Raw genomic sequence first — 27,765 nt, 5'->3', positions numbered from 1 at the left:
AAAGAACTTCTATTGGGACCAGAGAAAATCACATGGAAGGCATTCAAGGATGTTGTTGGGAGTTTTCTTGGCAACTACAGAGCACCAAACTACACGGAGCTGGATGACAACATGCTTCAAGTCTACAGAACCATGAAGTGCAATGTGTCACTAAAGATTCACTTTCAGCACTTCCCTGCAAATCTTAGTGCTGTCAGTGACCAGCACAGTGAAAAGTTTCACAAGGACATTGTGGTCATGTAGAAAGGGTATTGGGGCAACAGGAATCCACCAATGCTGGCTGATTATTGTTGGACACTTAAGCAAGAAGCCTCAGACACTGAGTACAAATGAAAATCATCAACAAAATATTTTAGTTGAATTGAACTATTGTAAAGTGCCAGCAGTGTTATTCAATTAAACATATACATAATAAAAGTTAATTTCTTATTTCTCCAAATTCCTATAAGTGGTCTGAAATTATATTTGTGTTCAGCTTCAAGCGGGCTATCATAAACAAAACAAATTCTGAGGAAGCAACGCTTTCGGAAAAAAACTGTTGTCTAGTGTTGTTATAGTCATCGCTGAGAAGGACTTATTATCATCTGCTTATAGGACTTGGGTGGGTTTCAGCATTTATAAATCTTCCTGCTTTACGATCAGGATGAGTGCTGCAAAAAAAAAAGTCCTAAGAATGTTTTAGCAAACGGGGTACAGGCGCTAGGTGAATGCACATCTCACCACCTTGAACGCACTGCGCGTGTGCACACGATCGGTGGCCGGGTGGAGTGGAGGGGGCGGGTCCTTGCGTGTAACGTCACACCGTGCGTGGCGACGCAGCGGCAGCGTGCCGGCGGGCGTGCGGAGCGACCCGACTCTGCGGCTGATGTTTATCCCCAGCTCGAGGTGTTCGGTGAGTTAAACCGGGGGCGAGCGCTAGTTAACTCGTTAACCCCATCACAACTAGCATAACCAGTGAGATAGGTGCGTCGGGACAGGGGAGGGGTGCATTTAACTGTGGCTGTCAGTCCAACCTGAAGGTGGCTGGCTGGTTAATAATAATTATGCTGGTTAGGTGCTAGTCAGCGCTAACCTGGTTGGATTAACTGGTGATCAGCATTTTCTAGCCTTTATTTTTCACGGAGTGGGATGGGAAAGGGGAACGAGGGGGAATGAATGTTGGAGGTGGCGGGCCTCGAGTTGTGGCCTCCCCCGGAGCCTGAGCTCGGGCCCTGGGGAAGAAGGGCAGAGGGTCGAGGTGGCCTGGGGTTCCCCCTCCACACCCTCACTCCCACTACCTGCAGCCTGTGCAGCGGGCTAACCCTCCCTCATGCCCCTCTGGACATCAGCTCTTCTTTATTTTTGCATGGCAGCCATTTATTTGACCGTGGGGATTTTAATTTTCACTGTTATTTATGATCTCTTCGCCTGCTGCAGTGCCAGAATGTCGCTGGTCCCACTGACAGGCTGGCTCTCTCGGAAAATGTTGTTGGTTAACGCAGAGCCGGTGATTGGTGACAGTGATTGTCAGCCTGGAGGCTGCAACAATCGAAATGAGTATGAGTGTCGGCAGTAGGTGCAGTGCCTCAGGGCACGCTCTGGCGTTGAAGTTGATATCACAGGGAAACCCGAATGTGTTTGTGTGTATGTCTTTCTCCTTTTCCTCTTCCTCCCCCTTTCCCTCCAGGACTCTCTCTGCCCCCTCCCTTCCCCCGGACTCTCTCCCCCTCCCTTCCTTCCCCCCCCCCCCCCGGACTCTCTCCCCCTCTCTTCCTCCCCCCCCCCCCCCGGACTCTTTCCCCCTCTCTTCCTCCCCCCCCCCCGGACACTCTCCCCCTCTCTTCCTCCCCCGGACTCTCTCCCCCTCCCTTCCTTCCCCCCCCCCCGGACTCTCTCCCCCTCTCTTCCTCCCCCCCCCCGGACTCTTTCCCCCTCTCTTCCTCCCCCCCCCCCAGACTCTCTCCCCCTCCCTTCCTCCCTTCCCCCCGGACTCTCTCCCCCTCTCTTCCTCCCCCCCCCCCCGGACACTCTCCCCCTCTCTTCCTCCCCCCCCCCGGACACTCTCCCCCTCTCTTCCTCCCCCACGACTCTCTCCCCCTCTCTTCCTCCCCCCCCGACTCTCTCCCCCTCTCTTCCTCCCCCCCCCGGACTCTCTCCCCCTCCCTTCCTCCCTTCCCCCCGGACTCTCTCCCCCTCTCTTCCTCCCCCCCCCCGGACACTCTCCCCCTCTCTTCCTCCCTTCCCCCCGGACTCTCTCCCCCTCTCTTCCTCCCCCCCCCCGGACACTCTCCCCCTCTCTTCCTCCCCCCCCCCGGACACTCTCCCCCTCTCTTCCTCCCTTCCCCCCGGACTCTCTCCCCCTCTCTTCCTCCCCCCCCCCGGACACTCTCCCCCTCTCTTCCTCCCTTCCCCCCGGACTCTCTCCCCCTCTCTTCCTCCCCCCCCCCCGGACACTCTCCCCCTCTCTTCCTCCCTTCCCCCCGGACTCTCTCCCCCTCTCTTCCTCCCCCCCCCCGGACTCTCTCCCCCTCTCTTCCTCCCTTCCCCCCGGACTCTCTCCCCCTCCCTTCCTCCCTTCCCCCCGGACTCTCTCCCCCTCTCTTCCTCCCCCCCCCCGGACACTCTCCCCCTCTCTTCCTCCCCCACGACTCTCTCCCCCTCTCTTCCTCCCCCCCCGACTCTCTCCCCCTCTCTTCCTCCCCCCCCGACTCTCTCCCCCTCCCTTCCTCCCCCCCCCCGGACTCTCTCCCCCTCCCTTCCTCCCCCCCCCAGACTCTCTCCCCCTCCCTTCCTCCCCCCCCCGGACTCTCTCCCCCTCCCTTCAACCCCCCCCAGGGACTCTCTCCCCCTCCCTTCCCCCCCCGGACTCTCTCCCCCTTGGACTTTCTCCCCCACTCCCTTCCCTCCCGGACTCTCTCTGGCCCCCCCACCACTTTCCCTTCCAGACTCTTCCGCGCCACGTCCTGGACTCTTCATCTCCCCCACCCACTTGCCTCCGGACTCTTTCTCTCTTCCCCACCTTCCCTCCTGGACTCCGCCCCCCCCCCCCATCACACCAGTGTGTGCTCATCGAGCATTTACAGTCAGCAATATGAGAGTGACCAGATTTTTTTTTTAAATTGCTGTTAAAGGTATATACAGGCTTATCTCTCTCATCTTGTTATAATGTAAGCACCTGTACTAACCCTCAGCAATTCTGTCAAATGTGTTTCCCCATTTATCAATTCTCTCTGCCCCCCCTCTCCAACTTCCACCTATGCTGGAGGTGCAGTTTAACTAAAAGCATGTAAATCTTTGGGAATTTGGAGGACACTGAAGCACCAAATGAAAACCCACGCGGTCACAAGGACAGCAGAGGTTATCGGAGCTCTTGGTCGCACCTCCTCCATTTCCCTCACTTTTACTGACAGCCCACCTCCCCACCAGGCAGACTGGGGATGGAATTCCCTAGATCCGTATATTTCACTCAACTAGCTTATGCTTCCAGCACATCATTTTTGATAAGACCCTACAGATGACAAGAGGATCATTGGGGTATCTCTTCTGTATTTGTGACATTTACCCAGAGCATTTCAGACGAAGCATTAGCTACGATCCCTACCACCCGTCCCACAATCTCTTTGACCCACTACTGTCAGGAAGGAGGTACAGAAGCATCAGGGCTAGGACTATCAGACTAGATAACAGCTTCTTCCCTCAGGCTGTGAGACTAATGAATACCCTGCCACCACTGAGTTCTCATCACTGGGACAGTGAGTTGTTTACTGTTTACCTGCGCTGTGCACTGCATGCATTTTAAATGATACTTTATTCAGTTATTTATGGTAATATTTTGTTTATGTGCTGCGTGTGGTCTGTGTTTTGTGGGTGCACTGTGGTCTGGACTTGGCTTTATTTGGTTGGATATGGTGGTTGTCCATTATGGCCGACGTGACGGGAGTCCTGTGCGGAAGAGTGTTTAAAGTAGAAAAGCCATTGCATTGGGGCAGCTCCTCACACTCCAACTGAGAAGTCCGGTCCAGTGGTACGAGCAAGCGTCACAAACTGGGGTCTTCCTTGGTTGCAGTGGATGACCTTCTGTGCCTTGTCGTGCCTTTCGCTCTCCGCGGAATGTTGTAGAACCACCTTCCTAGCTGTTGGATGTCACTGTGGATCTCATCTGGCCTGTCTGCCGGAGCTGACTTTGCACACTAGGACAGGCATGTCCTTATCTCACCAGGGTATGAGGCCGCCGGCTACCCTCATCTACCCTCACTTGGTGTTGTGCTGGGGTGTGTCGCATACAAACAATTGCTTAGAGCCACAGGTGAGAGTTGAGTGTCTGGTGAGGACCAAAGGTGAGTGAGCTGCCACAGAATGGACATGACAAGCCCCTTCACTAGAGGTGCTACCCCTTCTGGACACCCCATACACTCCCACTATATATATATATGTTCAGTCCGTTGACATCGAACTTTAACGTGACCCTAACAACAGCCACATTTTCCCCTCTTAACCCCTTTCGACAGGGGCCACTCTACCTGAGTCTGCCTCCCGACCCCTTTCGACAGGGGCCACTCTACCTGAGTCTGCCTCCCAACCCCTTTCGACAGGGGCCACTCTACCTGAGTCTGCCTCCCAACCCCTTTCGACAGGGGCCACTCTACCTGAGTCTGCCTCCCGACCCCTTTCGACAGGGGCCACTCTACCTGAGTCTGCCTCCCAACCCCTTTCGACAGGGGCCACTCTACCTGAGTCTGCCTCCCAACCCCTTTCGACAGGGGCCACTCTACCTGAGTCTGCCTCCCAACCCCTTTCGACAGGGGCCACTCTACCTGAGTCTGCCTCCCAACCCCTTTCGACAGGGGCCTCTCTAACTCTCTTTGCTCATCCTGCAGCTTTCCAGTCCCACAGGTACTTTCTTCTGTAACCACAGGAGATGTAACGTCTGTCCTTACATCTACCTCCCCACTATCCAGCCCTTCCAGGTGTGAAGGCAGAGAGTCACACGTTCATCCCCCAACCTCCTCTGTTCCATTCTGTGCTTTCAATGTAGCCATGTCGACCAAATGCAGACTCGGTGACTACTTTGCTGAGAACCTGGGCTGTGCCTGCTGGCCATTTGAATTCTCCTCCTCATCGCCCCCCCCCCCCCCCCACACCAACCTGTCTGTCTTCGGCCTCCTCCACTGTCAGAGCTAACTAGAGAAAAAACGCCTCATATTCCCGCTGAGGGTTCTATTAAACAGAATTCTACAATTTTAAGTAATCTGCTCCCCCCTAACCTTTTTCCTCTCTTTTCCTGGTCTACTCAGTCCCTTCTACTACAACCTCCATCTGCTTATCACTCGCTCACCCCTCTCACTGTGTCCTCCCTCCCTCAGTTTGTTCCATCTTCCTCTCCTATCAGATCCTACCGTCTGTGGCCCTTGGCTGCCTCTGCCTGTTGCTTTTACCCACCTACCCCCATCCTCCACCTGCCTGTCACCCTTCCCCACCTAGATCCGCCTGTTACTTAGACTGGGGGTTCCCAATCTTTTATATGCCGTGGACCCCTACCATTAACCAAGGGGTCACTGGACCCCAGGTTGGGAACCCCTGACCTTGACCATGAGACATAGGAGCAGAATTAAGCCATTCAGCCCATCGAGTCTGTTACGCTCGTTCATCATAGCTGGTCCATTTCCCCCTCAACCCCATTCTCCTGCCTTCTCCCTGTAAGCTTTCATGCCTAGACTAACCAAGAACCAAACAATAAGAGCATAAGAATTGTCTCCTGTCCCACTCCTCCTGAATTCTCTGTCCTATCTCCCCTCTACCTTTCAGTCCGTTTGGAGCATCTTGACCCAAAGCATCGACTGTCCATTTGCCCCCACAGACATTGCTTGACCGCTGAGACCTTTCAGTCTTAAACAACAGACAGTACCTAGGACCATAGAACATTACAGCACAAAAACAGGCCTTTTGGCCCTTCTTGGCTGTACCAAACCATTTTTCTGCCTAGTCCCACTAACCTGCACCTGACCCATATCCCTCCATACCCCTCTCATCCATGTACCTGTCCCAAGTTTTTCTTAAATGTTAAAAGTGAGCCTGCAGTTACCACTTCATCTGGCAGCTCATTCATCCCACACTCCCACCACTCTCTGCGTGAAGAAGCCCCCCCAATGTTCCCTTTAAACTTTTCCCCCTTCACCCTTAACCCATGTCCTCTGGTTTTTTTCTCCCCTGGCCTCAGTGGAAAAAGCCTGTTTGCATTCACTCTATCTATTCCTATCATAATTTTATATACCTCTATCAAATCTCCCCTCATTCTTCTACGCTCCAGGGAATAAAGTCCTAACCTATTCAACCTTTCTCTGTAACTCAGTTTCTCAAGTCCCGGCAATATCCTTGTAAACCTAGGGTCACACTTGAACCTGAGAGACAGTTTAGATAGGTTTATTACCATTGACATGTGTTGTGAAATTTGTTCCTTTGTGGCACCGTAACAGTACAATACATTAAAAATATAAGTTAGAATGAGAATATTTTTTAAAAAATAGTGCAAATGGATAGCAAAATAGTGAGGTGGTGTTCATGGATTCATGGGCCGTTCAGAAATCTGATGGCAGAGGGGAAGAATCTATTCCAAAAACATAGAGCGTGTGTTTTCAGGCCCCTGATGGTAGAAGCGGAAAGAGGGCATATCCTGAATGGTGTGGGTCCCCAGTGATGGATGCTGCCGCCTTTGGGGCACAACCTTTTGAAGATGTCTTTATGGTTGGGAGGAGTAGGGTGGTCTAGTGTCCGTGATGGAGCTGGCTGAGTCTATCACTCCCTCTGTGATTCCCTTGACCATTCATCCCTTCCCTCCAGCACCTGTCCCTGCAAGTGGCCAAAGTGATTCACCTGTCCATTCATCTCCTCCCTCACCTGCATTCAGGGCTCCAAACAGTCTTTACAGATGAAGCACCACCATACCTGTGAACCTGCTGGGGTCATCTTCTGCGAATGTGGCCTCCTCTACATTGGTGAGACCCGTTGTATATAGGAGCTCCGCTTCGTCATGCATCTCCCCTCCCCTGCATTTTTATTCTGCTGTCTTTCCAGCCCTTCCATAGAAGCTGCCTGTGCAGCTGAGTTCCTCCAGCATTTTGTGTGTATTACTTTGGATTTCCAACATCTGTGCACTTTCTTGTGTCTACAATTCCCTGCAGCTTTTTCCAATCCTGTGCAGGAATTTTCCAATTCATATCAGGCAGTGATGTAGCCAGCAAGAATGCTCTCCTCCATACATCTATAGAAATTTGCAAGAGCGTTTGGTAACATACTAAAGCTGCTGTTACAGTGCCACTGTGCTTTCTAATCATGGAGAAGGTTTCCTCCCTCAGCACCACCTCACACTGCCACAGCTTCATGAAGTTTTGTCATCAGAGTCTTTTATATCATTTGTGAGGACTCAATTTAAAATCTTTTCAATATATAAGCGCAATCTGAAGTTAAAGGGTTGCTTACTGAGCCATGGCTGACAAGTAGAATTTTCACGTTCTGTATTCTGCAAGCCATAATTATTATTCCGACCTTCTATCTTCTTAAGTGTACTGTCAGATCTGCAGAAAAGGTCACTGGCTGCTGTCTACCATCAATGCAGGACTTGTATGTCCAGGACAATGAAGCAGGCAGGAAAAATCATCGCGGACACTGCACACCTCACAGCCTACCTTTTCCAAAAGCTCCCCTATGGAAAACACTGTCTTCTTTATAAGCCCATCGATCCCTACTGGTGCCTAGGCTGCCAACAGCAGCTCTCCAGAGCCCTCTGTCTTGGGCCAGTCTTTCAAGTTGTCCCAGGTGTGACCCATCTATATGTCTTCTAGGCGAAGATCCTTCCCCTCCTGAGGATAAAACTCTGGAGCTCCTGTAACTCTAGGTTTTTACAGGACGGGGTTGCTAGTACCATGCCTAACCCTCTTCCTTTCACAGTCATCCATGGCAGAGTTCCATGGTTCCATTTAATCAGAGAATGTATACAGTATACAGTATGCTCCTCAGACAGGATGAAGAGGTCAATACTCCCCAATGCCATTAGGCTTTACAATTCTACCGCCAGGACTTAAGAACTTTTTAAAAGCTATTATTAATGCTTTTTGAGATAGTGATTTAGATGCATATCATATTTTTTACTGAGTTAAGTATTGTATGTAATTAGTTTTGCTACAACAAGTGTATGGGACATTGGAAAAAAAGTTGAATTTCCCCATGGGGATGAATAAAGTATCTATCTATCTATCTACAACCTGAAATTCTTACTCTTCACAGAAATCCACGATAACAGGTGGGAACTCCAAAGAATGAATGACAGAAGTTGTTGGAAAATGTTGTAGGGCTATTAAATCAAAAACTTAAACACCATCCTAAAAGTTTCTACCCCCAGGTACTTAATCTGATCAGCCTTTCTAATTTGCCCCCAAACCTCCCCAATCACTGCACTACAAACACTTTAAGCCACTGTTGATAATTGTTTACATTGCAAGTATATGCTGGGATTTATGCACACTTCAATCTTTATCTGTACTTAACCAGTTTTATTTCTTTATAATCCATTATTCTTTATAATTGTAGAAATGGTAGTTTTCAGCTATCCTCCTCCCCCCCACCAGCTTTTTATTCTGGCATCTTTCCCTCTTCCTTTCCAGTCCTGAAGAAGTGCCTTGGCCCGAAATGTCGACTGTTTGTTCATTTCCACTGATGCTGTCTGACCTGCTGAGTTCTTCCAGCATTTTGTGTGTGTTGTTCTGGATTTCCAGCATCTGCAGAATCACTTGTGTTTATAATGGCTGAATGGTGTACAAACACACATACATGTGTGGCAAATGAAGTTGGTTCTTGTGCCTCCCTTATTACAAACACAGAGGCTTTGGACTGTGGACCCCCGATGCTGGAAATTGCAGGTGCTTTCTCCCTGGCTACTCATACACATTTTTGCCCCTGATAGGTATCACTAGACCTTCTCTGCAAACAGAGGCCGCGTAAACTATGTTTCCAGCTGAATTACCAGATATCAACCTACTGAGTATTGGAGAACTAAGATCCAGGCTTCCCAACCTGGGGTTGATGCACCTCTCGGGTTAATGGTAGGGTTCCATGCCTTATGAAAGGTTGGGAACCCCTGACCTAGATAAAGTGGACACGGTGATGGTGTTTCCTATAGCGGGGAAGTCCAAGACCAGAGGTCACAGTTTCGGAATAGAAAGACGTCCCTTTAGAACAGAGATGAGGAGTAATTCCTTTAACTAGAAGATGGCAAATCTGTGGAATTCATTGCCATGGATGGCTGTGGAGGCCACGTCATTGAGTGTATTTAAGACCATAAGAGCATAAGGTATAGGAACACAATAAGGCCATTTGGCCCAGAGTCTGCTCTGCCATTTCACGTTTCCCTTTCAGCCACAACCTCCTGCCTTCTCACTGTATTCCTTCATGCCCTGATGATTGAACCTCTGCTTTAATTGTACTTGGCCTCCACAGCTGCCTGTGGCAATGAATTCCATAGATTCACCACCCCCTGCCTAAAGAAATTCCTCCTCATCTCCACTTGAAATGGACATCCCTCTACTCTGAGGCTTGTGTCCTCTGATCTTAAACTCTCCCACCATAGGAAACATTCTCTTCACATCCACTCAATTGAGGCTTTTAAACATTCGATAGATTTTAATGAATCCCCCCCCCTTTTGTCCTTCTGAATTCCAGTGAGTACAGGCCAGAACTATCAAATGGTCCACATATGGTACCGCTTTCATTCCCAGAATCATTCTCTTGATTCTCTTCTGAACCCTCTTGAATGTCAGCATGCCCTTTCTTAAATAAGGGGCGTAAAATTGCTCTCATAACTCCAGGTGAGGCCTTACCAGTGCCTTATAAAGCCTCAACATTACATCTATGCTTTTACCTTTGAGCCTTCCTCACCACCAACTCAATCTGCAAATTAACCTCCTACGTCCTTTGCAGAGGTTGATAGGTTCTTGATTGGTAAGAACGTCAAAGCCTATGGGGTGAAGGCAGGAGAATGGGGTTCAGAGGGAAATAAATCAGCCGTGATGGAATGACAAGCAGACTTAATGGGGCAAATAGCCTAATTCTGCATTAATAAATATTTATTAACAAACAAATAAATTAATTAATTGAGCTTAATTAACATAATTGAGCTCTGATGTCTTATGGTCTTAATGGCTAGGTTTTTGGAGTTGAAACAACACGTAGGCACCTAATCCAGGGATTCAGTAATTATATTGCTCGTACTGACGGTTTGATCCTGTGACCTCCAGTGTGTGTATTGGCCATCAGTTGGGCTTTGAGGGGAAACTGGATAAAGTGAATGTTTTTAACCTCCAAGTAGTTTCAGATGACTGAATGCAAGATGCAGATTATTTATGATAAACTGAGTGGTAGGCCAGAGTTAGAGGGGCTGAATTATCATCTTTTCTCCCCTTGCAAATATCAGGGAGTATTTCGATGCTCTTATGAAATTAACAGATAGTATTATTTTCAGGGCCACTGAGATTGTGAAAGTGTTTGAATCCTTTATATTCCTCCAGTCTGTTTGTACACGCAGTGCAGTAGGCAGGATGAATTGAAAAGCATTGCTCCTGCTTTGTATCGGCACGGTGCAACTGCTGCATGGCTTGTCAGCCAGCCCCGAGCGGGATTCAGGAGAGAGTTTCCCAAGCATACAGTGAGGGAGGTGGTATTTCTGACACACTGCATTAGCTACATATTGCTGCCTCTGAGGAAGGCACTTTGCAAGCTCAAGCCCGTCAGCTCGACGAGGAAGCGGATGCCTCCCAAATGATGTTGGATTCTCCGGAATAATGTGCAGCTCTGGACACTAAGTGATTCCCCCAATCCTAAGCCGTGGATTTGGAAATTTGACTGCATTGCAGGCAATCAGTCATTTGCATACATGGAATACAATAGCACACTACAGACCCTGCGACCCACAATGTTGTACCAACCTCTTAACCATAGCCCTCCATTTTTCTACCATCCACGTACCTATATACCAGTTTCTTAAATGTTCTGAATGCATTTAACACTACCACCACCCTTGGTAGGATGTTCTAAGCACTCATCACTCTGTGTATAAGAACTTACTCTGGCATGCCCCCTATACTTTCCTCTAAATACCTTACAATTATGCCCCCTGGTATTAGCCTCTTATGCCTTGGGGAAATTACTCTGGCTGCCTACGTGGCCAAGGCCTCTTATCTTGTCCACCTCTATCAAGTCACCTCTCATCTTACTTCACTCCAAAGAGAAATGCCCCAGCTCACTCAACCTATCCTTATAAGCATCACACACAAAATGGTGGAGGAACTCAGCAGGTCAGGCAGCATCTATAGAAATGAGTAAACAGTTGACGTTTCGGGCCAAGACCCTCATTATTTATTTATTTCTTAAGATGCAGCATGAAATAGATCCTTGCAGCCCTTCGAGTTGCGCCGCCCCCTCAAAACTTTGATTTAATTCGAGCCTAATCACAGGACAATTTACAATGACTAATCAACCTACCGGCTGTAGGAGGAAACTGGAGCATCAGGAGGAAGCCCACATGGTCACAGGGGAATGTGCATACTCCTTACAGGCAGTGGCAGATGTTGAACCCAGGTCACCTGTGTACTGTAAAGCATTGTTCTAATCTCTGCACTCTTCTTCAGGACTGGTTCTTGAAGAAGGTCTCGGCCCAAAACGGCAACTGTCTATTCACTTCCACAGATGCTGCCCGACTTGCTGAGTTCCTCCAGCAATTTGTGTGTGTTACTTTGGATTTCCAGTATCTGCAGATTTTCTTGTGTTTATGATTTGTTTACCCTCGTAAGGCACGTATAACTCACAGGTTATGGGATTTTTCATGTGGAAAGATTGAAAGCAGAGCAATATTTGCAGAGGCTTTGCCTATGGCTTATAGTTTGGGCAGTGGTGTGGAAGGATAAGCAATAAGGAGAGACCAATTAAAGTCATAACACTAGAGTACATGAGAAATCCAAGGGATCACACAGCAGTGAATGAGGCTATGCAGCCACTGTGACACAACGGGCCTTTGAAAGTTGCCCTGCTAAGTTCAACCCCACTCTCCTATGTGATTTCGCTTTTTGCATGCAATGCCAAACATTGTATTGGAGGCAGGGTGGAGGTACCTCTCTGCTAAGGGAAGTGTTAGGCTCTCCTTGCCTCCGCTAGTCTGCGGGTCACTCTTGGGCAAGGTGTATCACCTGCTTAGCCCCCCCCCCTCCCTCCCGATCAGGGTCATGTGAAGCCATGGGGAGCAGGTGGTGGATGATCGTATGGGCAGCTGGTGCATATCACAAGAACTGGTTATGTGACCACTGACACCAGGCACTCAGACTTCGAAAAGTATTGATAATGGCTGGGGCCACCTGTCTTGTAAAGACACTGCCCAGAATAAGGCAATGGCATACCACTTCTGTAGAAAAATTTGGCAAGGACAATCGTGGTCATGGAAAGACCGTGATCGCCCACGTCATACGCTGTGCACATAATAAATGGAGCAAACATTACTTTAGTTTCCATCCTTTCAGTCAGCACTTTCTAAATCGTTGGGGCACCATGGTAGCATAGCAGTTAGCGCGAGGCTATTACAGAGTTTGGAGTTCAGTCCCGGTATCTTTTGTAAGGAGTTTGTGCCTCCTCTCCATGGAATGCATAGGTGCTCCCACAGTCCAGTGACTTAACCAGTTATAATTTAATGGGTCATTGTAATTTGTCCTGTGATTTGGCTAGTGTTAAATCGAGTGTTACTGGTGGTGTGGCTGGAATGATCTCTTCCACGTCTGGTTCTGAATCTCTTAGCATTCAGTTAATTATCTTGTACAGAACAAGGCCCCAGAAGCAGCTGTGAACTGGACGTGTGACCCTGGCCCAAGCTATTAATGACCAGTAGGATGGTTTAGGTATGGCAGTGAACGATATGTGAACTGACTGACTTCTTGGGGTAACATATATGAACAGATTCTGGTTGCCTCATTATAGGAAGAATGTGGAAGCATTAGAGAAGGTGCAGAGGAGATTTACCAGGCTGCTGCCTGGAAGTGAGGAGCAGCACAGCTGTGTAGTGTTTAGCACAACGCTTTATGGTACCAGCAACCCGGGTTCAATTCCCGCTACTGCCTGTCAGGAGTCTGTACTTTCTCCCCATGACCGCGTGGATTTCCTTCCACAGTCCAAAGACGTACCAGTTGGTAGGCTAATTGTTCATTGTAAATTGTCCCTTGTCCCGTCCCTATTTCTTATGTTCTCATGAGGCTGGTATTAAATTGGGAGACTGCAGAGCAGCACAGCTTGAAGGGCTGGAAGGGCCTATTCTGTACTATATCTCAATAAATAAATAAAAATAATTAAATTTCTTATGGAAATAGTTTCAGTAAGCTAGGACTTTCTTATTTGGAGCAAAGGAGGATGAGAGGCGTGATAGAGATGTGAAAGATGATAGAGGTACACCCCAGAGGTTGTACCATATGAGGTAGAGCAGCTAGTGTCTTTTATAAATAGCTAATAGGAAGGGACATTTTTAAGTTGATTGAAGGAAAGTATAGGAGAGGGAATATCTTAAGGATAATATATGGTGATATATATATGCTTCGATAATAAATTTACTTTGAACTTTGAGTACATGGAATGTACTGTCAGGGGTGATGGTAGAGGCAGATACATTGGGAACAATTACGAGACTCTTGGATAGGCACATGGATGGAAGAAAAATGGAGGGCTGTGTAGGAGGGAGGGTTAGAGTAGGTTAAGTGGTCGGCATAGCATCGTGGGCCAAAGGGCCTGTACTGTGATCTAACACTCTGATGGAAATAATGTGAAGCAATTACATTAGTTTTTAGGCTCACAAAGTGCCCTGAATATTGAGGCAGACCAATGACATTTAACCCTAGTTGAACCTTAAACCCTGAACCTTCGCCTATAATCAGAACCGGTTTACCCCCACTGATGTAATGTTGAATGGTCTCTTGCCTCAGGACTTTGACTGCCTACACCCTCATCCTTACCCTTATTATTTGCAGACCTGACCGTTTTAATGTTGTCCTGGCCAATCTCCTACTTTTGGTAAGCTTCTGTTTCTCAAAGCTCTGTTTCCCATTCCTGCAGCGTCTGTTCCTGTTCTCCTGCTGCTCGCTGTCTTACGTTGGATCCAGCAAAGACTCACTTTTAATGTTCTGATCACCTCCATATCTACCCCTCCCTATTTCCATAACTGTTCCTAGTCTTACAACCTTCTGCCCAATATGTCACCAGATTCCTACGGATGTACTGTGGAGAACATTCCTTTGGTTGCATCACCAGCTGGTATGGAGAGGCCAGTGCACAGGAGGCAGTGGATTGTAAACTCAACCAGCTTTATCGTGGGCACTACCTCCCCACTTTCAAGGACATCTTCAAAAAGGTGGCATCCTCATTAAGCATTCTCACCACCCAGGGCATACACTCTTCTCATTGCTATCAATAAGGAAGCGTTACAGGAACCTGAAGACCCATACTCAATGTTTCAGGAACAGCTTCTTCCCTTCCGCCATCAGATTTCTGAATCATCCATGTACACTACTTCAATATTTTTGCTGTCTTTTAAAATGTGTTATAGTGTATTTTATGCATTGCAATGTACTGCTGCCTCAAAACAACAAATCTCACGACAGATGTCAGTGATAATAAACCTGCTGGTATGATGATTCTGATACTCTTATTCTGGCCGCTGGCTCACCCTAAATTTAAACTCTCCACCAAGAGTGTACGTGCTTTCACGCACCTGAGCCCTAATCTCTCTGGTATTCCCTCCCTGAACTCTGTGCCTCCACACCTTGTAGCTCTCCTGTAAGACGTCCTTTAAACCTATCTCTTTGTTAAGCTTGGGCTCACCTGTCCAATATCTCCTTATGTGACTTAGTGTCAAATTGTGTTTGGTAAGAGCTCCTGGGATGATTGCCGCATTAAAGACACAAGTTGTGATTGGAATGAACCACTTACTGCTTCACCTGGTGTGTAAGATTTGACAAAAATTAAAGTCTTTTTAGTGTAGTTTGCTGGTACAATGTACATTTTCCTCTCTTGTGCTTGGATTGTTTATTGTTTTGCATTAGACTTCGTTCAGTTACACGTACTTTAAGCGAGCGCTCAAGTAATTGCTGCTGCTGTCTATACGGAGTTTACACATTCTCCCTGTGACTGTGGGTTTCCTCCCACGGTCCAAAGACATATCGGTTGGTAGGTTAATTGGTCACTGTAAGTTGTCCTGTAATGAGGCGAGGGTTAAATCAGGGGTCTCTGGATGGCGTGGCTAGAACTCCATGATGTATAGAAAAATAGAACAACCAACAGCACAATGCAGGCCCTTCTGCCCACAAAGCCTCTGTACCTACTTCCAGGCACCTTAAGACTATGTCCTCTCGTGCTAGCCATTTCAGCCCTGGGAAAAAGCCTCTGACTATCCACACGATCAATGCCTCTCATTATCTTGTACACCTCCATCAGGTCACCTCTCATCCTCTGTCGCTCCAAGGAGAAAAGGCCGAGTTCACTCAACCTATTCTCATAAGGCATGCTCCCCAAACAAGGCAATCTCCTCTACACCTTTCCTATGGTTTCCACGTCCTTCCTGTAGTGAGGCGACTAGAATTGAGTGCAGTACTCCAAGTGGGGTCTGACAAGGGTCCTGTATAGCTGCAACATTACCTCTCGGCTCTTAAACTCAATCCCACAATTGATGAAGACCAATACACCATAACCACACAGTCCACCTGCATAGCAGCTTTGAGTATCCTATGGACTCGGACCTCAAGATCCCTCTGATCCTCCACACTGCCAAGAGTCTTACCATTAATACTATATTCTGCCATAATATTTGATCTACCAAAATGAACCACCTCACACTTATCTGGGTTGAACTCCATCTGCCACTTCTCAGCCCAGTTTTGCATCCTATCAATGTCCTGTTGTAACCTCTGACAGCCCTCCACACTATCCATGACACCCCCAACTTTTGTGTCATCAGCAAACTTACTAACCCATCCCTCCACTTCCTCATCCAGGTCATTTATAAAAATCACGAAGATTAAGGGTTCCAGAACAGATCCCTTCCGAACATCACTGGTCACTGACCTCCATGCAGAATATGACCCGTCTACAACCACTCTTTGCCTTCTGTGGGCAAGCCAGTTCTGGATCCACAAAGCAATGTCCCCTTGGATCCCATGCCTCCTTACTTTCTCAATAAGCCTTGCATGGGGTACCTTATCAAATACCCTGATGAAATCCATATGCACTCCATCTACAGTTCTACCTTCATCAATGTGTTTAGTCACATCCTCAAAAAATTCTATCAGGCTGATAAGTCACGACCTGCCTTTCACAAAGCCATGCTGACTATTCCTAATCATATTATGCCTCTCCAAATGTTCATAAACCCTGCCTCTCAGGATCTTCTCCATCAACTTACCAACCACTGAAGTAAGACTCACTAGCCTATAATTTCCTGGGCTATCCCTACTCCCTTTCTTGAATAAGGGAACAACATCTGCAACCCTCCAATCCTCCAGAGCCTCTCCTGTCCTCATTGATGATGCAAAGAGCATTGCCAGAGGCTCAGCAATCTCCTCCCCACAGTAGCCTGGGGTACATCCCATCCAGTCCTGGTGACTTACCTGATGCTTTCCAAAAACTCCAGCACATCCTCTTCCTTAATATCTACATGCTCAAGCTTTTCAGTCCATTGCAAGTCGTCCCTATAATCACCAAGATCCTTTTCCATAGTGAATACTGAAGCAAAGTATTCATTAAGTACCTCCACTATCGCCTCCTGTTCCATACGCACTTCTCCACTGTCACACTTGATTAGTCCTGTTCTCTCACGTCTTATCCTCTTGCTCTTCACATACTTGTAGAATCCCTTGGAGGTTTCCTTAATCCTGTCCGCCAAGACATTCTCATGGCCTCTTCTGGCTCTCCTAATTTCATTCTTAAGCTCCTTCCTGCTAGCCTTATAATCTTCTAGATTCCTATCATTACCTAGTTTTTTGAACCTTTGGTAAACTCTTCTTCTTGACTAACTAGATTTACAACAGCCGTTATACACCATGGATCTTGTACCCTACCATCCTTTCCATGTCACATTGGAATTTATGTACCCAGACCCCACGCAAATATCCCCTGAACATTTGCCACATTTCTTCCATACCTTTCCCTGAGAACGTCTTGTTTCCAATTTATGCTTCCAAGTTCCTGCCTGATAGCCTCATATTTCCCCTTACTCCAATTAAACGTTTCTCTAACTTGTTTATTCCTATCCCTCTCCAATGCTATGGTAAAGGAGATAGAATTTTGATGTATCTTAGTAAATAAATTTTGACAAGGACTGTCTATTAGCAGTGAAATTAATTAGTCAGAGTAGGTTGCCATTTTGCCACAGTAATTCTTTTTCAACCGATCATTTTTTCCGCCAATGTGCTTCATCTCTGATGGTGGGCATGTGAACTGTTGGTTATTTCATTCCTCGCCCATTGAGTGTAAAGTATGTGTTTTCAGAATCGGGTTTAATATCACCAGCATATATCATGAAATATGTTGTCTTTGCAGCAGCAGCATGATACTATACAGTCGGCCCTCCTTATCCGCAGGGGATTGGTTCCAGGACCCCCTGTGGATACCAAAAAACGCGGATGCTCAAGTCCCTTATATAAAATGGCGTAGTATTTGCATATAACCTACGCACATCCTCCCGTATACTTTAAATCATCTGTAGATTATTTATAATACCTAATATAATGTAAAATGCTGTAGTTGTTATACTGTATTGTTTAGAGAATAATGACAAGAAAAAAAGTCTGTACATGTTCAGTACAGACGCAGCTATCGTAGCTCTTCTGGGAACCCTGCAGCCGATCCCGACTGTCCTGTGATCTTTAAGTTCTTGAGGCTGGAGCTCTTTACATAGCTAGCCAGCCATCCCTTACTAGCCTTAAACGCCTTCCTCTCGCTCACCAGTAGCGAACGAGCGAGACGCAAGGTGAGAAATGATCAATTTCCGGGTTTTCCCGCCGATAGAGAGGGCTGAATGTACACAATAGAAAAAACTGAATTACAATAGGTATATAAAATATTAAATTAAATAAGTAGTGAGGTAATGTTCATGGGTTCAATGTCCATTTAGAAACCTGCTAGCAGAGAGAAAGAAGCTGTTCCTGAATCATTAAGTGTGTGCCTTCAGGCTTCTGTACCTCCTCCCTGATGGTAGCAATGAAAACAAGGCATGTCCTGGGTGATGGGGGTCCTGAAGATGGGCACTGTCTTCTTGAGCCACTGCTCCTTGAAGATGTTCTGGATACTACAGAGGCTAGTGCCCATAATGGAGCTGACTAAGTTTTCTACTCTCTGTAGCTTATTTTGATCCTGTGCAGTAGCCCCCTCTCCCCGACCCCCATACCAGATGGTGATGTAGCCAGTTAGAATGCTCTCCGCAGTACACCTGTAGAAATTTGTGAGTGTCTCAGATGACATGCCAAGTCTCCTCAAACTCCTAATGAAATAGAGCTGCTATTGTCCTGCCTTTGTAGCTGCACCTGGCACCAATACAAGAGCTTCTAATCACCTACCCTGTTGTTTAATGGTGGTGTCATTACCATCGACCACAGGACTACAACGGCTACAAGAGGCTGGGTATCCTGAGCTGAGTGAATCATCCCTGACTACCTTTCTACAATCCAGTGATGGAACACCCTCCGTTTGCCTGGATATATACAGTTCAAACAACACTCGAGAAACTCCGTACTATCCAGGACATAGCAACCTACTTCAGTGGTCACCCATCGAGCACCCTAAAAATGAATCTCCTTTCCCACCAGTGCATAGTAGTGTCAGTGTGCGCCATCTATTTGTTGTACTGCAGGGTGGCATGGTAGCATCGTGGTTAACATAACGTTTACGGTGAACAACAAATTTTTGTGGAAGTGCTGCTTCCTCGGATATTTTTAGTGATGGACTGCTTGAAGTTGAACACAAATATAATTTCAGACTACTTGTATCACGTAGGAATTTGGAGAAAAAAAGATTTTTATTGAATATAATGTGTTCAATTGCGTAGCGGTGCTGATACTTTGCGATAGTTCAACTAAACTGAAAATATTTTGTTGATGATTTTTGTACTGGTGTCTGACGCTTCTCACTTGTGCCCAACAATAATCAGCCAGCATTGATGGATTCTAGTTGCCCTGATACTGTTTCTCTGTGACCGCAATGTCCTGGTGAAACCTTTCAGCGTGCTCGTCACGACAGCATCAGGATTAGCAGGGCAGAAGTCTAAATGAGAATGTAGAAAATGAATCTTTAGTAACATGTATTTCTTGGTTTTGTATGCTTGAAGAATGTCGTCAAGCAGATGCATATCGTTTTGTGCTCTGTAGTTGCCAATTAAATTTTCAACAAAATTCTTGAATGCCCTCCTTAACTTTGGCATTCTGAATTGAATTATGAACTGAAATAACAAGTATAGGCGATTTCAAAAAATGGTGCGCGATAGGGAAATTTCATGGTGGTTTTCATGATCAGCAACCCAAAATCCTTAAAATACACCCAAAATGGATCTCCCTCGAAGCTAGCAGATCAGAATCTTCTATTGCTAAACTGTTTACAGTGTTTTGAACCAGCCAACAAGATCACAACATCTAATCAGTATACACGCAGACCCCGGAGGAGTATAAACCCGGCATTGTGAAGAGGCAACACCCTCAACTGAACTCTGATGATGGCTTCTCGATTGGAGCTGAAGCATCTGCCAACATTTTGCGAAGCTCAGTGATCAACCAAACTTCAAAATAGCTAACCCGTGCTACCAATATTCCACAATATTTCAGACACCCAAAAGTATTTAGGAAGCAGAAATAGTGCCAGTTAAGGTTTAATTCCCACTGCTGTCTGTCAGGAGAGTGTACATTTCTTCCCACATTCCAAAGTAGTACGAATTGGGTTAATTACTTGTGGGCATGTTGACACAAACGATGCTTTTCATCTTATGTTTTGCTGTACATGTGATAAAAGCTAATCTTAATCTTTGACCAGTAACACAAAGGTTCTAGGATTACACTTTACATATATTAGTAATTTTGTGGTGAGTTCAAAGTGAATGTATTATCAAAGTACAGATATGTCACTATATAAATAATTTTCTTGCAGGCATATTCAAATTCAATAACCATAATAGAAACCCCTCTGATTCAAGAGCCTGGTGGTTGAGGGGTGATAACTGTTCCTGAATGTGGCATGAGTCCTGAGGCTCCTGTAGTATGACCTTGGGGGGGGGGGGGGGGGTCCCTGATTATGGATGTTGCCTTCCTGTGCAAACTCTTCATGTAGATGTGCTCGAAGTTGGAGAGGCTTTACCTATGATGTACTGGGCCATATCCATAACTTTTTGTAGGATTTTCTGTTCAAAGGCATTGGTGTTTCCATTACCAGGCTGTGATGCAGCCAGTCAATATACTCTTAACCACACATCTATAGAAGTTTGTCACAGTTTTAGATGTCATGCAGAATCTGCACAAGCTTCTAAGGGAGTTGAGGTGCTGCCGTGCTTTCTTCATATTTGCAGTTGCGAGAAATTTAAAGTTACTGAGGGACTGAGGGACCTCGGATCCCCTGATGAGGTCAGGCTCATGGACCTCCAATTTCCTTCTCCTGAAGGAATTTTTGTTGCATGTCAGGGTGTGACAAACAACAAAAATACAACAACATTGATTGAGCAATTGTTAAGTATATTAAAGTAAACAATAACATATAATTTTGTATTTATATAATCTGTATGCAATAATACATAAATTTGTATAATTTTGTGTATGTGTGTATATATCTTTTACACTTCTGTCACACTTTGTGTGTAACCTTTCATTGATCCTTTCGTATTTCTTTGTTCTACTTTGAATGCCTGCAAGGAAATGAATCTCAGGGTAGTAGATGGTGACATATTCACACTGTCTTCTTCATCTTTTGTCCTTAGCTCCCAGTGGAGCATTGGCCATAGATGACACCCCCCCCCCCCCACAGCTGTCTCCATTGTCTTCTGTTCTGAGTCAGTTTTTTGAGGGTGGACCAGGAGTGTCCCTATCATCTAATTTCAGCCTCCATGTGTCCTTTGGCCGTCCCTTTTCTCTCTTTCCTTGGGGATTCCATTTTAATGCTTGGCCAGTGATGTTGTTGGTTGGCTTCCTCAAGGTGTGGCCAATTCACCTGCATTCCATTTGCATATTTGTATTTCTATGAATTCCTGGTTGGTGTTTTCCATAAGATCATCAGGTATAGGAGCAGAATTAGGCCATTTTACCATTTCATCATGGCTGATCCATTTTTCCTCTCAGCTCCAATTTTCTGCCTTCTCCCTGTGCCCCTTCATGCCCTGACCAATCAAGAATATATCAACATCTGTCTTAAATATACTTAATAACTTAATTTCCACAGCCGCCTGTGCAACACACTCTGACTAAAGAAATTCCACCTCATCTCCTTTCTGAAAGGGCTCCCCCTCTATTCTGAGGCTGTGTCCTGTTCCTAGACTCCCCCACTATAGGAAGCATCCTCTCCACGTCCACTATATTGAGGCATTTCAACATACGATAGATTTCAATGAAGTCACCCCTTATCCTTCTGAATTCCGATGAATGCAGGGTCAGAACCATCAGATTTTCAATACAAGAATCGTGACCATCCTTCGAACATTCTTCGGTGTCAGTACATCCTTTATAAGATAAGAGGCACAAAACTGCTCACTATACTCCAAGTGAGACCTCACCAGTGCTTTATAAAGCCTCAACGTCACATATGTGCTTTTACATTCACTGTTTTCCCACAGTTACTCTCAGTATAAGCTCTTTGATAATAAATTTACTTTGAACTCTGAAGAATCTAATGGCGCCAGCCTGTCCAAGAATCCCCACGTCTCAAGCAGGTAAAAAATGTAGCTGCAGATTCCTGGCAGTGCTTCTGAGGTGGTGGAAAGGCTTGGGGCAGTCAGGAGGTGAGGCATTCTTGGCAGTGTTGCAGACCCGTATCCTGCCGATCTGTGCTGCAGTATTCTGGAGTGTCAGTGCACTGTAGTATTACATCATCTCAGCGACTGGATGCCACTTTTAACCAGAGGTAGTTCTGATGCACAGTCAGTAGCTGGTTCGGCGATTACTCAGCCTGGAAGCATTTGACGCTGTACTAACACTGGTAACTGGTAATTGTAACTGCAGTTCAGTTAATTAATCTCAAGTCAAGTTTATTGTCATTTAACTATATCCATGTATTTAACATATATATCCATATAATGTATATAAAAATGAAATGTTTCTCCTGACCAGGGTGTAAAGCACAGTAGTACATATAACACACATAATACACGATAATGTGTGAAAGTAAGGATCAAATCTGCAGATGAATTGGTCATAAATAACAAACTAAAGTGTGTAAATTAAATATTGTAAGGTACGAAACAGATTAACTGGTGACACTTCAAATGCAATGTGGCAGGGAGTTCAGAAGCCTAATGGCCTTTGTGAAAACTGTTACCCATCCTGACCGTTCTTGTTCGGAGTGTTCTGTCTGACGGTAGAAAGTCAGAGGAATGGATGGGTGGGATCCTTGATGATACTAAGGGTCCTATGTATGCAGCACATATCCCGGATGGATGGTAGGGAGACCCCCATGAGTTTTGTAAAACATAGTTAAGATGGGTAGGGGGGAGTCTTGCTTTCCTCAATCTCCTCAGGAAGTGGAGGCGTTGCTGTGCCTTCTTATTCAGGGAGGAGATATTAAGGTAACCAGATGAGGTCAATGGCATGTGAACTCACAGGAACTTAACTCTCTCTATGGATGAGTCATGTATTCGTCTGCACCTTCCCGAAGACCATAATGACTTCCTTGGTCTTCTCCATGTTCAGACTTAGGTTGATCTTCTCATACCAGTCTATGATTCATTGTTGTTCAGTCTGTCCGTGGAAGATTGTCATTTGCTCTCACTCCTCTAATGATTCGCAGTTTTATCTCACTATGTGGAATGACTTCAGCTGATACACCTGTCAGATAGAGAGGAGTTGTGACATGGCAGGAATGGGTGTCCATTTAAGGTTTCCCCTTTTTTCTTGGAGAGAATGTCATAAATTCTGCTTGTCAGTGCTATGCTAATGATCTGGGGGTCCCAGGAGATTCTCTGACACTTACTCAATTTCTCTAGAGATCCGAGAGGCTGCAGATGCTGAAATCCAGAGCAACAAACATCCATTGGAAGAACTCAGTGGGTCGAACAACGTGTGGGGGAAGGAAAGGAATTATCAATGATTTGGGTTGACCAAAAAGTGAACAATTGGATGATCTGGTTTAAGATGGCACTCTTTACTGGTTTGAGTGACAACTTGCTGGTGGCCAGTGAAACAAAAAAAAACTAAGTACTTTGTTATTCACACTTTTCCTAGTAAATGCTCGCTGCAAACAGTGGCCGGTGGCTTTCCTGTCGGAGTTGAGTGGAATCGCCTGTACAATCTGACATTTTTGTGGTGTGACTGGAGTCTTACTGAGGCAGGTCACTTGCAGAACTCTGGGCTGGAGTTGCTGGAGTGAACTTGGAGGTAATTCAATGATTCGGAGATGAGGGCATGGAAAGATCCGAGGTTTGATCGACTTAAGAGCCAAGCCGAATTGGAAAGGTCAGGTAATTCATTGAGGCAGAGGCAAGACGAAACGAGGAGAGATCCAAGGTTTGATCAGCTGACCTGAATTGGAAAGTTTGTGTACTAGCCGTATTGAGGTGACTGAGTCCAAGAGTGAGAAATGACCCGAGGTTTGGATGATTTAAGCACCAGGCCAAATTGAAGTGGATGGGGTGTCGGGATCAGAGGAAGAGACAGACCAGTTTGGCTCACAGCTCTGTGGGGTTTGTTCGGCTCAGTACAGAGGCCTTCTCAATTAGCTTCTGTGATGCTTGGCGTTGTGATCTTCAGTTCTGAATGCTGATTGCTTATATTATTGTTTGCACGAATTCTGCTCCCCCTCCCCCGGGTGTTTGACGATGTTTTCTTTTTACTAAGTGCTATTGGGTTTCTTTGTTTCGTGGCTGCCTGTAAGAACACTGATCTCACGGTTGTTTGAAGTATTCATACTTTGATAATATATGTACTTTGAACTTTAATGCTGCTCAACCTGCTGAGATCCTCCAGCAGATTATTTTGTTTATTCTCATTTCTTTGCTGAAAGATTTGCAATCTTTACCAACCAGTTTTTCCTTCAATCACCTAAGGTATTATCAGTCAATAAAAATTTTTAAACAAATTTTAAACAAAATTACTGATGGTGGCTAAACTAAATTGGAAATACTTCAAAAGCAATGCTTTGAATTTTATTTTCAGATATGAGTAAAGAACTTTGCATTGATTTCACACCCCAGAGGGAATTGCCCAGTGTGCTGGCATTAATGCTTCACACAAGGTTCCTCTCACCTGAGCTCAACCTTTTCCCCTTTCTAGATTTATCCAGCTTCTCCTTAAAGGTATCCACATTTCAACAGTTACGCCTGATACCAAGTTCTACATTCCGTAAGAAAAAAGATAAAATGATGGAGGAACTCAGCAGGTCAGGCAGCATCTGTGGAAGGGAAATGGACGGTTGACATTTCAGATCGATACCCTTCATTTGGACTGACAGATAGAGGGGAGGTAGCCAGAGTTGGGGAGAAGGGATGGAGCCAGAACTTGGACATGGGGATCAATTATAAAAGCTAGCCTTGCCTAGACTACCCAAATATCACCTTATACATTCTTCTTGTCTTTTTGTGGCCCTTAGCTCCAGTGGAGCAGAGGTAATCAATAACCTCCCGTCTATTGACATCTGTTCTGAGCCAGTTTCTTAAGGGTGGGCTAGGAGTATCCTCATCATCTAGCTTTGGCCTTGATGTCTCCCGTCCAGGTGTTCTTCGCACGGCCCTTTTTCCTCTTTCCTTGGGGATTGCATTTTAATGCCTGCCTGGTGATGCTGTGGAAGATTGGCTTCCTCAAGGTGTGGCCAATCCACCTCCATTTCTGTTTGCGTATTTGTATTTCTATGAATTCCTGGTTGGTGTTTTGCCACAGTGTCTGTTTGGTTACTCGGTCATCTGATGTTTAGGATTCTTCTCAGACACTGATTGATGAAAGGCAACCAGTTTTTGTAGTGTCTTCTTTGTTGTTCTCCAATTTTAGAGTCATATAGAGGAGCACTATGTTAACAGTTGAGATGACAATATTGATTTTGGTTTTCCTTGATATTAGTTGGGATGTCCTCACTTTCTTCAAGATGTTGCGATCTACTCTGGCCTTATTCATCCTGGCTTTGACATCCTCCGTATGTACTCAATCTATACTTTGTCTCCCCTTTTTCTCTCAGTCCACATGAAGTGTCTCAGCCTGAAACAACTGTCCTTTTCCCACCGTAGATGCTGCCTGACCCACTAAGTCCTTCCAGTAGTTGTTTTTTGCTCCAGATTCTAGCAACTGTCATCTCTTGTACACCCACATTCTGTGAGATGATTTCCTGTGCTTTAGGCCAGCAGTTCCGGATCAGAATCAGGTTTAATATGACTGGCATATGTCGTGAAATTTGTTGTCTTTGCAGCAGCAGCATGAGGCATTACATAATAATAGAAAATAAGCCGTGATTGCATTAAGTATATACTGTGTATATTAACTATTTAAATTAAGTAAGTAATACAACAATAGAAATAAAAAGTAGTGAGGTAGTGTTTATAGGTTCAATGCCCATTCAAAAATCAGATGGCAGAGGGGAAGAAGTTGTTCCAGAATCATTGAGTGTGGGTCTTCAGGCTTCTGTACCTCCCTGATGGTTAATGGTAGAGGTCCACGGCATAAAAAAGGCTCCCAATCTTTTTTTTTGTGCCAAGGACCTGTACCATTAAATGAGGGGTCCGTGGACCCAAGTTGAGACCCAATGGCTCAGATCGTCCTGGAATGGGAAAGAAATACTGCACTGTTTTAACTGTGTTACTTGTCACCGTTGTGTTCACTAGCTAATTTTTTTGCTGTATAACTGACTGATCTGTAGACCTTTCCACGTAGTGTGACTCTGTGAAGATTAGTTGGGAGCTAATTTAGTCCATCAGTGTTCATGATCAAGTTGTCTGCTGTCGGTCCGCAGCCTAGCAGATAAGCAGGTAAGCTGGGTTTTGAACTCCCAGACTCTGAAAGGTTAGTTTAATATCAGGTACAGTTAGACTTGGGGTTTCCAACCTGGGAATCCACGGACCCCTTGGTAAATGGTAGGAGTCCATGGCATTAAAAAAAAGGTCGGGAACCATTGAACTAGACCTACGCAATGGCCAGTTTATTAGGTGCACATGAACACCTGCTTGTTAATCCAAATATCTGATCAGCCAGTCATGTGGCAGCAACTCAGTGCATAAAAGCATGCAGACATGGTCAAGAGGTTCAGTTGTTGTTCAGACCAAACGTCAGAATGGGGAAGAAATGTGATCGAAGTGACTTTGACCATGGAATGATTGTTGGTGCCAGGCAGGGTTGTTTGAGGTCTCAAAAACTGCTGATCTCCTTGGGATTTTCACGCACAACAGTCTCTAGAGTTACAGAGAATGGTGCGAGATACAAAAAAAACACATCCAGTGAATGACAGTTCTGTGGGAATGAGATGTCAGAGGGAAATAGCCAGACTGGGTCGAGCTGACAGGAGAGTAACAATAACTCAAATATTCACGCGTCACAGCAGTGGTGTGCTGAAGAGCACAACACATTGAACCTTAAAGTGGATGGGTTACAACAGCAGAAGACCACTCCTAGTTCCACTCCTGTACCCGAGTGGCAACTAAGTATATTGCACCACTTAAAACTTGGGGTGTTACTGTCACAGGTGTTTTTACTCTGTAATTTTTTCTTTATAATTGACTGGTCTGCGGACCTTTCCAAGTAGCGTGACGTATACTCTCTGTTGATCTGAGTTAGAGAACTAACTTAGTAGGAGTTAGTAGGCTGCTTTGTGAGCATTCAAGTAAAGTCAGTCAAAGTACTTATATGTCACCATTTACAATCCTGAGATTTGTTTTCTTGCTGGCATATACAGCAAATCCAAGAAACACAATAGAAAGACTGCAGTCAACAGGATCGACAAACAATATGCAAAAGACAACAAGCTATGCAAACAAAAAAGAGGAAAAAAAGCAATAAATATTGAGAAAATAAGATGGAGTGCTTTTGAACGTTTGTCTATAGGTTGTGGGAACAGTTCAGTAATGGGGCAAGTGAAGTTACCCCTTCTGGTTCAAGAGTTTGATAATTGACATGGTAGTAACTGTTAATGAACCTAGTGGTACGAGTCCTCAGGCTCTTGTACCTTCTTCCTGACAGCAGCAGTGAGAAGAGAGCATGGCCTGAGTGGTGGGGGTCCCTGATGGTGGATGCTGCTTTCCGGTGACAATGCTTCATGTGGGAAGGGCTTTTCCTGTGATGGACAGAGCTGTATCCACCACTTCTGGTAGAATTTTCCATTCAAAGGGCATTGGTGTTTCCAGACCAGGCTATGATGCAGTCAATATACTCTGCACACACATCTATAGAAGTTTGTCAGGAGTTTTTATGTGTCATGCAGATCTCTGCGAACTTCTAAGGAATTAGAGGTGCTGCTGTGCTTTCTTTGCAACAGCACTTACATACTGGGCCCAGGACAGGTCCTCTGAAATGATAACACTGAGGATTTTAAAGTTGCTAACCCGGGCACCCCTGGTCTCCGATG

The 27,765-nt window shown here is 45.7% G+C and overlaps 1 protein-coding gene across 2 annotated transcripts in view; it reads left to right on the top strand.

The window, feature by feature from the left end:
* Positions 1 to 775: 775 nt before the first annotated feature.
* Positions 776 to 27,765, top strand: part of LOC140729269 (vigilin-like) — a 211,851-nt gene continuing 184,861 nt past the window's right edge. The window contains exon 1 of one of the 2 annotated variants that reach the window (XM_073048850.1): positions 776 to 892. The gene's annotated coding sequence lies outside the window, so the exon portion shown is untranslated. Of the gene's footprint in view, positions 893 to 25,329; positions 25,351 to 27,765 lie in introns of those variants that run through there. The other variant, XM_073048851.1, reaches the window with a different exon arrangement.

Source organism: Hemitrygon akajei, chromosome 6 (genome assembly GCF_048418815.1).
Source record: "Hemitrygon akajei chromosome 6, sHemAka1.3, whole genome shotgun sequence".
Lineage (NCBI taxonomy): Eukaryota > Metazoa > Chordata > Chondrichthyes > Myliobatiformes > Dasyatidae > Hemitrygon > Hemitrygon akajei.
Note: the sequence above shows the minus strand (reverse complement) of the source record. Positions and strands in the feature narration are given on the sequence as shown.